The sequence below is a fragment of the Pleurodeles waltl genome, chromosome 2_2 (genome assembly GCF_031143425.1).
Source record: "Pleurodeles waltl isolate 20211129_DDA chromosome 2_2, aPleWal1.hap1.20221129, whole genome shotgun sequence".
In the NCBI taxonomy this organism is placed as follows: Eukaryota; Metazoa; Chordata; class Amphibia; order Caudata; family Salamandridae; genus Pleurodeles; species Pleurodeles waltl.
The window spans coordinates 410,434,722-410,447,562 of record NC_090439.1 but is presented as its reverse complement, the minus strand read 5'-3'; positions in this window follow the sequence as shown (position 1 = coordinate 410,447,562).

Here is a 12,841-nt window from a genome sequence, read left to right as displayed (position 1 = left end):
GGTGGAGGGGGAACAACACAACACTGTTGCAGGAGTTCACAGGAGACAACAAATTGTATTGAACTTCTACACCTAAACACTGTACAACAAAATCATCCTGTAAATATCACAATTAAATCACTTTGCACCAGATTGTCCACAGTGTACTCATTCTCTGCTACATAGACCATTGGAAAGCTTCTCCTACCTCAGAGACCAGAAAAAACCACAACAGTTACAAGGAATGTTGGAACATAGGTTGCAATGTAAGAGGGTCTAGTGCCTCCATGCTGCATATCAGTGTCACATTACTCACGTTCATGTGGCTCTCGAAGGCCTACATCCACATGACAGAAATACTAACTGGCGTAATGCAGGCACTGCGCCAATTCCGACCCCTTGTACCACATCATGCATACACCAGGCAAGATGTATGCAAGGGAGGCGTGCATACGGTAGGGGCTGTTTCAAAATGGTGTACTTGAAAATAAGGAACTAAACTGTGTCACATCTCTGGCAGGTAGCTGTAACACCAGCACTGAGCAGGTGTGACTAGGGGGAACACCATTGGTATCAATGGATCATCATGTACTGGTCAGGGTTAGCAACAACATTTTGACCCTAACCCTGCACTATATATCAGTGGCATTATATACCCTTCATGCTATTGGCCCCAACCCTGCCACATGGTGTGCTGTCCCTCAAATATAACACACGCATGTTGGTAGTGGAGTGCACTAAGAGTCGCAAGACAAGTGCAGCAGCAATGGGTGCTGATCCTCTCTCCACACATATGCCCCATAGCCAGGAATGATCAATAAAATGGGAGAATGCACCACCACATAAATGTGTGGGTAGAATGTAGGCAGAGTCTATAGCAATTCTAATGTACATTCTTAGACACATGTCACACAATTGTGTTATCGTGACATATGCCTGCAGCTAATCTAGAAATACATGTGAAGACTGCTGTATTGGTGTATGGCTTATGTAGAAAAGGGTTAGCTATTACTTACAGTGGTTGGTTTGTGTCTGCAAGGTAACCCAGATTAGTATGTATGATACCATCACACATGACATATGACAAGACACCTCTCATTGATACTCACTGTCTGACCAAGAGTAAGTGACCTACCTCGACCAAAACCCTAAAATGTCTAAGACTCCCACATGCCTATCCGGTTTGGGTTATGCTTGCAAGTCTAGCAACGTCCAAACATGTCACAGACCCATCCAAAATTGTATGGGTGAAGATGGAGACAGAAATGTTGCACCTGGCAAATTTATAGTCATAGCTGAGATGACTTTACACACTAACAATATACACTCATGGTGAAAGTTACATAGGTTGTGGAATGCAGATGTGAGTACATGCCCATATACACAAACGGATGTGGGAGAACAGCTGAGAGACTCCCTCAGACTCTTGGAGATACAACATGGGGTGGTCACTCGGACACTATACAAGTGCGGTGGCTGGTATAATGCCATGTGTGTGTGTAAGTCATATAATCTAGAAAAACCTGGAAATAGGAGGAATAGTATCAGACAGCCAATAGGAGAAGATGTGTACATCTTTAAAGTATACAAGTCTCACGTAGCATCCTGTCCATACATGAGTAGACAATGTTGCAGCAGAAGTTCTGTACAAAGGGTAAGCAGCATAAAGAATGCCAACAATTTAGGATCAAATCAGTTCCAAACAAGATATGGTGTTAATGTTAGAGAAGGAACAGACAATAACCAATACTGACTTTGCAACACAACAATGTTACCATATGATCACTAGACATATATCCACAGATGATGTCTAGGTCAGCACATAACCCATTCATGTTTCCAACAACAACAACAATGTAGTTGCCCATTCTTTTGTGACAGAAGGCAGTGACAGATTATATAATCTGTCCCCTGGTCGGAAAACATAAGAAAGTTACACTGTAGATACACGCCCTAACCAAGCTTCAAATGGAAAATACAAACAATGTATAACCATTTATGTCAAACCATGAAAAATGAGGAGATATGTCCTACACAAACAAGAAGCCAGTGCCCGGTGCATGACGGGATAAGCCTGACATCAAGTGCCCCAAAGGTAACAAAACATGCTATGCCATGGGATCACATTTGTGTAGGGGTCTGTCTGCAGGGGACTGCTCAATGCACTACTGAAGAGCTATCAAGATGAAGGTAGATGCCCGCTCTACACCCCCTAACTCCACTGCTGAGGCTACATTGATTCTTGACACAGCTAAGGGCCTGATGCTTGTGCACAGTGGACTGTGCTGAGTGGAGCACAGTCAACCTGGTTCAATGCATGCAACCATGGGCCTGAGTGGGCACACAAAGTGCCACAGGAACAATGATGACTAGGGTGCCATCACTGCATGACAGCAACTCTGCTGTACAGTTGTATGCCATTGTATGTAACAGTAAAAAAAACATGTTGTTATCGATTCTATCTACCAAGTTTGTGCCTTGTACACATATGTCTGAATTCTCAGCACACATGTACCACTTCAGTGGTACAGGCCTGGTATCAGGTATTGGATTATGCACAAAAGTACACTTTCCACAAATGAAAGTGTATATGTATCACATGATCATACATAGACTTATATGACCTTCCGATATGTTGCCATATAGGGAACCATAGGCGGCACTGATATGAATATACAGCCATGAAACAATGGCCAACATATGTCCATGCTGGAAGATAGATTTGGAAGGTTTCATATCCCATGAACACAGTGCTTTGGCATTTGTTACACATATTACACTACACGTATCTTTCCACACACACGTCACATACCAATCTTCATTGACGCATGTCAGTACACCATCTCCTTCATCATATATGCATGGGGAACCATATGTTACATGGGTAGCATGCCATCATGAGCCCTGACCATACAACACACCACAGTGTGGACACATGCACTCAAATTGCCATGTGTTATGTGAAATCAACCCAGCCGTAGTCCACTGCATCCTCTGAGTACAATTTGTCAAGGGTATGACATGCATGAACTTGTATTAGACATAGCCCATTATATTGAAAGTGGTGTTGTCAAATGGCCATTTGGAAATCAGACATGACAATGTAGTAGACCCTCAATTAACTGTTACATCACATATGTACACTCCCAATACATATGTGGTAACATGTAGGTGGGAAAAGTCTAGCAGCACATGCACATATGCAAATGGTATCAATCACCACATGTATCACACACACATACAAACATATAGTAACACATTCAAATGTTACCGTTACATATATGAATGCGCATGCACACACACACACATAGCCATACCATACTGACTACATACATGCATAGGCCTTGTAACAATGTACTGTCCTGGTACACATGTTGTAACATGTAGGTGGAAAAAGTCTAGCAGCACAGGTACATATGCAAATGATATCAATCATTGCATGCATCATTTACACATACAAACATATGGTAATGCATTGCGATGTTACCGTTACATATGTGAATACACATACACATACGTAGCCATACCATACTGACTCTATACATGCATAGTCCCTTCAACAAGATATGTGAATCTGGGTGCACTGTCAGCCTTTCCAAAAAAATCTACGCATTCCAGTTATGTGTCAAAATCTTTGATGCAAACATCAATTGTCCATACATCGCTAATCAATAAAATGGATAAAATCAGGAAGATCTACTATTGCTTGCTGTGGCTGCTTTCCACTTTGCTCTGTTTCCTGGAATGACTGGGTACTACTTTGTGAAAGGGACAAATCTAATTCAAAGTCACTGCTGTCAGCATCACCATAATTGCAGTGGCTGCCTCCCGGACGGACAAGGTTTTGGGTTAAGGTTTGGGTGGTGCTGTAGAGATAGGAGTGCTACTCCCAGGTTCCTCCCCGGAGGCTGGTGTGGCAGGCGCAAGCCTCCTGAAAAAGGGTGCAATCAGTACACCATTGGTTGAAAGCTGTTTTTTCTCACTGATCCTTTTCTTGGGAGCAAAGTTCTTTAGGGCTATCTTAAAGATCTCGTTTGGCATTGGCACTAAGCTGCACAAACGGAAGAGATTTGAGGACTTAACTGTACAGGCCTTCTCTTTTGCAGTACTGGGGATGATGTGGCATCTCTTCTCTTGTGCACCTAAAAGCAACCAAGTAAGAAAAGATTGTAGTTAGTGAAACATGGCATTGTTGCAGGTTGAAATAGTACCAACAAATGCAATCTTAGTGTGGTTGGTTACTTATATAATAACTTATATACTTATTACTTATATAATAAATACACATTTACTTAAACATTGCAAAGTCAAACCACATAACCACACCATAAAATGCCATTTCAAATCAGGTAGCACAACATGCAGATGTAGCTGATTGCTTTCTCTCCATCTATTTTAAAGGAGACATCTGTGGTAGTCAGAGAGAGGTGCGTGGGTAAATGTAATACACTTTAAAAAATCTATGGCAGCAGGGTGGTCCAGGGAAAATGGAATAATCATAAAAAAAAGAACTATGCTGATGATTTATCTGCAGTGCACCACATTCAAGGTGTCCAGGAGGAAATGTAATTATTATACACCTAAAGAAACCAAAAAATGCTCCAGTGTGGCTGTGACTTTGGTGGATGGAAGGAGGAATGGATGTGGATGGATGGATCAGGGCAAAACACAGAATTAAAAAACTAAAATTAAAAAATTTTAAAAAACTGAAAAAAGCTTAACAAACTAATATAAAAATTAAAATAAAAAAATTAAAATAAACTTAAAAATTAAAATAAAACATCACAATACAAAACTAAAGTAAAAATGTTTTAAATTAACACAAAATGAAAATAAATTAAATTAAAAAAATAGAATTAAACATTAAAATAAAAAATTAGAATAGAATTTAAATACAAAATTAAATCTAAACTTATAAACACATGATCAATAATTAACACTGTTTATATGTAAGCCTGTGGCAGAGTCATACAGCTGGATGCTTAGAATGGCTGGCAGCCACATTGTAAAACAACAACTAGGAGCAAGGAGGCATGTGAACAAAGAACACATGCAAGGCTATGGCAAAGGGACACTGACTGGGGGGACTTAGGGGCCAGATGTAACAAACTTTAGCGAGTCGCAAATGGCCCGATTTGCAATTTGCGACCCCTCAAAATCAGAAATGGGATGTAATAATCCCATTTCCGACTCGCAAAATGTGACGTGAGCCGTTACCGACTCGCAAAATTTGCGAACCCATTTTGCGACCCGCAAATAGCGAGTCGCAATTTGCGAGTCGCAAACCATATGCAATAGCAACTCGCAAAAAGCCCATTTTGCACTTCCAATTTACCACTAACTCAGAGCAGGTGGTAACCATTACCAAAGTATAAAAGGGGACCCAGAAGGCATCTGGGTTACTCAAGATGGCAGAGATATACCTGACATCAGTGAGGAGGAGAGCCCACGCCGCCCAGCTGAGGAGGAGGAGGAGCCAGAGGTAGGAGAAGATATACAGAACAAGGCATACACTCTTCCAGCAAACTGAGGAGGAAATATATGATAAATATAGACTTAGCAGCGCAGCTATACTAGATTTAACAGAATTAGTCAAACCACAGTTGGAACGCCAGACTGTGCGCGGCTGCGCCATCCCTACGCATGTGCAAGTTCTATGCTCACTGCACCTCTTGGCCTCTGGTAGCTATCAGGGGGTCATTGCTGTGGCAGGTGGGCTATCCCAAAGTGCACTATCACGGTTCTTTAGGGCATTCCTAGACGCCTTGCTCACACACATGTCCAGATACATATACCTACCCAGGAATGAGGCAGAAATCAGCACCAAGTTGGAATTTTACAGGATTACCAACTTCCCCCATGTCATAGGGTGTGTAGATGGGACACATATACAAATATGCCCTCCTGAAAACCTTGAATATCTGTTCCGCAATAGGAAGTGTACCCACTCACTCAATATTCAGGTGGTGTGTGACGCCCATTATGTCATCACTGACATGGTTGCCAAATTTCCAGTCAGTACTCATGACTCCTACATTTTTAGGCACAGTGGGATACACCAACACCTGGAACATGGGGAATTTGGAGACGGATACCTCCTAGGTAGAGCTGAATACACCTTGAAGACATGCACACAGGTCAATGTGCAAACCATCCATGCCCAGCTAACATTGTACTTTTTTGTGCCAAACAGGTGACAGTGCATATGCACTACGTCCATGGATACTTACCCCGTACTTAACACCCAGCACTGAGACAGAGAGGCGATACAACAGTGCACATAAGAGGACCAGGAACATTATAGTACGTACCTTTGGACTGCTGAAAGCAAGGTTCAGATGCCTCCACCGAAGTGGAGGTGCCCTCCAGTATACCCCAATAACAGCTTTTAAAATAGTTGTTGCATGCGCTATACTGCACAACATTGCCACCAGACGTGGGCTACCTCTTACCACTGAAGACCCTGATTCAGAGGATGAAGAGCAAGAGAAACCACATCGCCATCATGGGGATAGGAGCATCGCAAATCAAGGCAGACTGAGACGGGAACACATTGCAAACCAATACTTTGGAAGGTACGTGCCAACTTTTACCATACTCACCAATGTAACAAACAAAGAGTCCATGTGTTAAGTGGAAAGAACAAGTGATTTAATAAGTGCAAATAACCAAACTATGTACAATAGGAACAGTTCAGGGGCTTCAATAGTCCACCTGGCATGGGACACATTGACGTCATGTGCCCCAACCCCAAGGACAGTGATGGAGCTCACACCCTACGGCGGGCTCGGCCGGCCTGGCTGGTACTAGGGGGGTCAGCAGTGCTCTGCCTTGTGCTTCCACTCCGAAGCACCCTTGTGTCACCGGCAGAGACACTGCTGACAGTGGAGCCCTCCTCACTGTCCTATGGCGTGTCGCCTGTGCCCCTGGCCACCTGCCGTGCCTCCATGAGGTCTATTGCATGGCTGAGACGGCCCAGTCCCGTGCCACGTCACCAGCAAAGTGGCCCATGTCCACCTGGAGGCTGACTGTGCGCCTAGACAGCCCTGTTGTGTTCACAGCCAGCCTTACTATAGAGGAGGACATCCTGTCCAGGCGTTGCAGCAGCAGGCGGTCCCTGCGCCGTGCACTGTCAGTCTGCGTTAGCAGTCCTGCCAAGAGTTGGCGCATAGAGAGTGCAAGGTCACCCGTGTTGGCACTGATCACCTGCAACTCCGATTGTACCTGCTGCATACTGTTGGCATGATTGCATTCAAAGTGCCGCAATGCCCCACTAATCCTCCTTAATTCTTGGTTTTGCAGGCGCTGACCCTGTAGGAGTGCGGCCTCGGTTGGTGATGTGGAGGCATGCCCTGACTCTGCCTGCCCCTCTGCTGTTGATGTTCCACGTCGCCTGCGAAGCGGTGGAGGCCCTGTGTTGTCTCCCATGGCACTCTGGCTCGTACCTGGTGCAGGCTCACACACCACTACTGCAACAGGTGTTTCCTGAGGGGACATGGTGTCGGTGGTGCAGGTAGCAGTGGTGGCTGGTCTTGTTCTCTCCTATGTGTGCTGGCTGACCAGTGGCCCCTGGCTGCTTGGGCTGGTGGGGGTGTCTTGTGGGAGACCTGTGGGACATAGGGAACACACTGTCAGTGTCTACTATCTGTTATCAACTTCCTAATAAACTAATGCCTATGAACTGCCTACTTGACTACATTGCCCATAATGCATCAGTCTGGTGTTTGGTACTCTGAAATGGAGCTATCTTGGTTGTGCATGCTCCTGTGTACAAGGTGGGTGGGGGTATGGCATAAATGAGGGTACATGCATGTCACATGGTACTCACCGGTTGATGGTCCTGGCTCAGAGGTTTCCAGATCTCCCATCCCGCTTACAGCCTCAGGCTCTAGGGTCTCTTCTACCCTTTCCTCCAGGGGTGTGGGTAGTGGTACCGTCGATGGTCCCCCTCCTGTGCCTCTCATCTCCCGGAGCTGCTCTGCCACCCTCTCCTTGGTCCGGGAGCGAAGGTCATACCACCTTTTCTTCAATTCTTCCACACTCCGGTGGCTGACCCCCAGGGAGTTGACTTTGTCCTGGATCTCCTGCCAGAGTCTTCTCTTCTCTGTCTCTGGCACGGTGAGAGCTGACCTGCCAAACAGCTCATCATGGTGCTGACAGCACTCATCTGTCAGCACCTCCAACTCCTTTTCAGCAAACTTGAGTTTCCTCTTCCTTGGATTTTCAGCCATGGTTGCAGGAGCTCTGTTTGTTTGCTGTGCTGAAGTTGAAATGGGTGTGGTCCTCCCTCCTCCCAGGTGTATTTGTAAACTTCCTGGCTGTGATGTCATCATCATGTGCCAGGAAGTGTTTTCCAGAGTGTTCTGCAGCACCTGCATTCAATTTTCAGCACAGTCGCTATTTGCGACACCCACTCGCAAATTGCGAGTCCGTTTTTTGCGCGGTCGCAAAAAGCGACCTCACAAACAGCGGACTCGCTATCTGCGGTGCGACTCCGTGTGCGAGTCGCAAATTGTCCTCGCACTTTCTACCTGCATTGCAGTTAGCGAGTCGGAAATTGCGAGTCGCAAATAATCGCAAATTGCGAGTCGCTAATTTTTCACTACCTACATCTGGCCCATAATGACCACCAGCCACATGGTCAGACAACAACATGAAGCAAAGAGGCATGGGGAACTAAAAAGAGCCCGTGCAAGCCTATGGCAAAGACACACTGGCTGGGTGCAGACAATGGCAGCCAACAACATGTTAAAATAACAACAACGAGCAAAATGGTATGGCAAACAAAGAACCATGGAAACCTATCAAAAAGGTACACTGGCTAGAAGCAGAAAATGGCCACCATTTCCATGGTCAAATAACAACTGTGAACAAGGAGGCATAGAGAACAAAGAACTCATGCAAGCCTATGGGCATAGACTACACAAAATGACCAGTGACCATACCGCATGGAAAACAAAAACATGTGGTTGATGATGATCCTTTGAGAGTCCTTCCACATGTTTAAAAGTGGGTCTGAGAAACCTTTTTTTATGCCTGGTGCCTTCTTCGAAGTAGATGTTTCTAGAGAATTCCTTTTGAACTGCTTAGGTTTTCCTACCTCCCTGGCTCCAATCTGGCTACATGAACAATGCAGTGGTGACAAGTCCATTGTGTCGCAGCAGGGCACAACCTGTTCAGATGAAAGAGGGGCTGAGCCCAGCTCCACCCCCCATACTTCCAGTGATGGTTCATCCTTGCAAAATTGTAGCTTAAAAACTGACTTTATTATTAACCTCCCCACACTCTCTATTAATTTTGATAATAAGGTTGCAAGCTCCAAGAGTAATAGTTTGCCATTAACTGTTAAGGACAGTGGCCTGTGATTAGTTTGATGCTCTACTGATGTGGGAAATCTGCTGTTGGGATTTGAAAGAGAGTGCACTGTGAGTATTTTGGGGTGCCACTCAGAGGCCCTGGAGCCATCTGCTGTTCTTGCCAACTTTAAAACTCCCATGAATCATGGCAAAGGCACGTTGCACAAACCCCATTGTGCCATCAGGGGGAAGGGCAAGTCCTTGTTTGATAGGGCAAGTAGAGTTGCTAGGGACAAACTGCATACTGCTTTGAATTCCAGTCCAAGAGATCAGTGGCTCATTAGAGCCTGTATGAAAGATTACAAACTTGCCTTAATGAGAAGGAAGGCTGAGCTGTGGGGCAAAACAATGGACAGTTTGGTGGCAGCTTGCCAGACAAAGGATACCCAAGGGTTTTGGAAGCTAGTTGGGGCTGTATCAGCCCCTTGGGCTCCCCTGACAGAGTAACCACTCAGGTTAGCTCTGATTCCTGAATAGAACATTTATCTGGTTCTAACCAGGATGCTGATGGGTTGCTGAGTGCTCCCCTGGGTATTATTTCTTCTGAGGGGGTTCTTGCTGCTATTAACAATAACCCAGTCAACAAGGCTCCTGGGCTGGATGGGGTTCCTATGGACCTATTTATGGCTAACCCAGAATTTTGGTCCCCCTTACTCACTAATGTATTCAACTCTGCAGGCAAGGCTGGTAGGAATCGGTCCTCATTCCCCTATTTAAAAAAGGAAAGTTTGATGACCCTGTGTGTTGTTCTACCATCTCACTTCTCAACTCCGTGACAGAACGACTTGGGCGACTTGTCTTGGACCTCCTTCTGGCCTGGGCCGCGAGTAATATGGGTTTCGAAAAGGCTTAGGAACTGTGGAATAGTGTCTCAATCTTCATCAGCTAGTTACAAAATACAAGGTGGCCAAGGGTGCCTCCATCTTGCTGGCATTTATGGATTTGTCCAGTGCCTTTGATTGCATATATCAGTTTAAATTGTGGGTCATGTTAACATCTGCTGGTGTGGAGGCTGACCTTGTCGCCTTCCTTCGCCATCTTCATTGGGACCTGAAATCCACAGTCAGATTTGGCAATAACAATAAGTGCACCCTGACCTTCTTTGTTAGGCAAGGTGTGCATCAAGGGTGTGTCCTCCCCCCAATACTTTTCTTGCTATATGTTAATAATCTTGAAACAGTGCTAGGTATGATGGGAGCATATTTCCCAGTTGTAGGTAGGAAGCCAATGTCGGTGCTGTTTTATGTAGATGACACTGTGCTATTGGCTAGGACAACAGATGGTCTAATGTTGCTAATCACATCCATTATTAGCTTTATGGAGGAGCTGGATTTGCTGACCAAGATATTGAAGAGACATATTATGATATGTGGCCCCAAGAGTATCAAAACACACCCTATTTGTGTTAAAGGCAAATATATTGTTGGGGTGAGTCACTATCCATACTTGGAGGTTATGCTTGATGAAGTTTGTTCTTGGTCCTCATTTCATGTGACTAGAATCATTTTGTTTGCTCATGCAGTTGGATCAATTATCTCCCTGGCCACGACCCTTGGAGGAAAACCTATCAGCCCTATCCTAGAAATGTATTGGAAAAAGTGTCTTCCCTCCCTAATGTATGGTTCTGGAGTTTGGGTCCGCAAAGACAGCACAAGGGTCCACGTGAAGGAAAATAGAGTTTGTCGACAGCTTTTAAGTATTCCTCTATCCACTTTCTATTATATAGCCCATCTGGAACATGACCTTGATCACATAGAGGATCTAATCAGCCTTCCATTATTGTTATGGTGTTTTATCTGGCTCAACCAAGAGGCAGTTGTTAATCGTCTTATCATTATGAACTGCCTCTTGTGTCATTATGGGCTCAGAATTCCATGGATCAAGTACATTTGTGCGATCACCCAGGCCATAGGATTCCCCATAGTTTTGATGACTCCAGTAGCATCACCAAGAGGGAGGAAGGTTGGTTGAAGGACCATTCATTGGCTTATAGGAGGAACCAAGAGGAGAGGGTGGAGCTTTTGAAACCATCTATCAGGGATTTTTGCCTTGTTCAAACCATGGATGCAATAGCTCACTATTTGATTCTTATTCAGAATTCCTGGGATTGGGCATCCCTGATACGGTTTTGAACTGCCTCGATTAGGTGGCAGTTATGCTTCCCCTTGGGGCTATTTGCAGCTGCTGATACCCTTTTATGTCCTGTGATGATATCTCCCCCCTGTCATTACTTCATTTTGGTTTTATTTTGGTAAATGTTATGGCCTCTTTACTAAGCTGTGTTAAATTCCTTTATTACAAGCCCAAAGGATCAGGAGATACAGAGTTGCGCTGACTTTCCATTAACAGCTTGAGGGGCCTTGGTGTGCAGTGTGGTTGGATCCTTTTAGATATTTTAATTATGCTTTTTAGTCGGCATACATGTATTTGAGCCGCAGTGGACCTACCTTTCCTGTTTGTGAAGTAATTTCTGGTGAAATTAAAGTATCAATTGCAATTGTTTTCATATTTGTTACTTGTTTTTATTATATTTTTTAATTGTTTTTATTGTGTTATTTTTTGACAATATTTTTTATGATCCATATTTATGTGATCGAATAAAGTAATCAATCAATCAAGATGGTTTTAAGTTACAATTTCTCTGATACCAAGAATGAAATGTTCACCTATTTTCAATCCAAATTGATCATTTATTCAATGCCATAAGGCAACCCAATGTTATCCAAAGGGAGAGATAAGCCTCACAGTAATAAAAATCTACTTTAGACGTTTTTCACTACCAGGACATGTAAAACTTTAAAATACACGTTTAGGGCATGATTACAACTTTGAAGGAAGGTGTTAATCCGTCCCAAATGAGACGGATACACCACCAGCCGTATTACGAGTCCATTATATCCTATGGAACTCGTAATACGGCTGGTGGTATATCCGTCACATTTGGGACGGATTAACACCTCCCTCCAAAGTTGTAATCAGGCCCTTGGGGCCAGATGTATCAAAAAACGAAATTGCATTTCTTAAATAGCGAATTTTAAGAAATCGCTATTTAAGAAATGCAAAATGGTTTGTATGAATTTTGCGATTCGGTAATAGCGATTTCTTAAAATTCGCAAATGCTATTACCGAATCGCAAATAGAGAATCCAACCCCATTTGCACCTATAGGCCTGTTGCGAATGTTTTTGCATTTCCTAAATTGCGAATTCCAGGTAGGAATTCGCAATTTAGGAAAAGCAAATCCCAGGGTGCTGGGGGCTTAAGACCCCCTCTGCTGCACCCCAAAAATATTTTTACGGACATGTGGAGCACACACATGCCTTAGGGGCATGTGTGCGCTACATGTCAATTTTAAAAATGCATTTAAAATGCATTTTTAAAATTTGCACATGGTTACCACCAAACTTTTGTTGGTGGTAATTGCATTTCCTAAATGCCCAATTCGCATTTAGGAAATGCTTGATACACGTGCTTAAGAAATCGCAAATAAGGATTCCTTATTTGCGA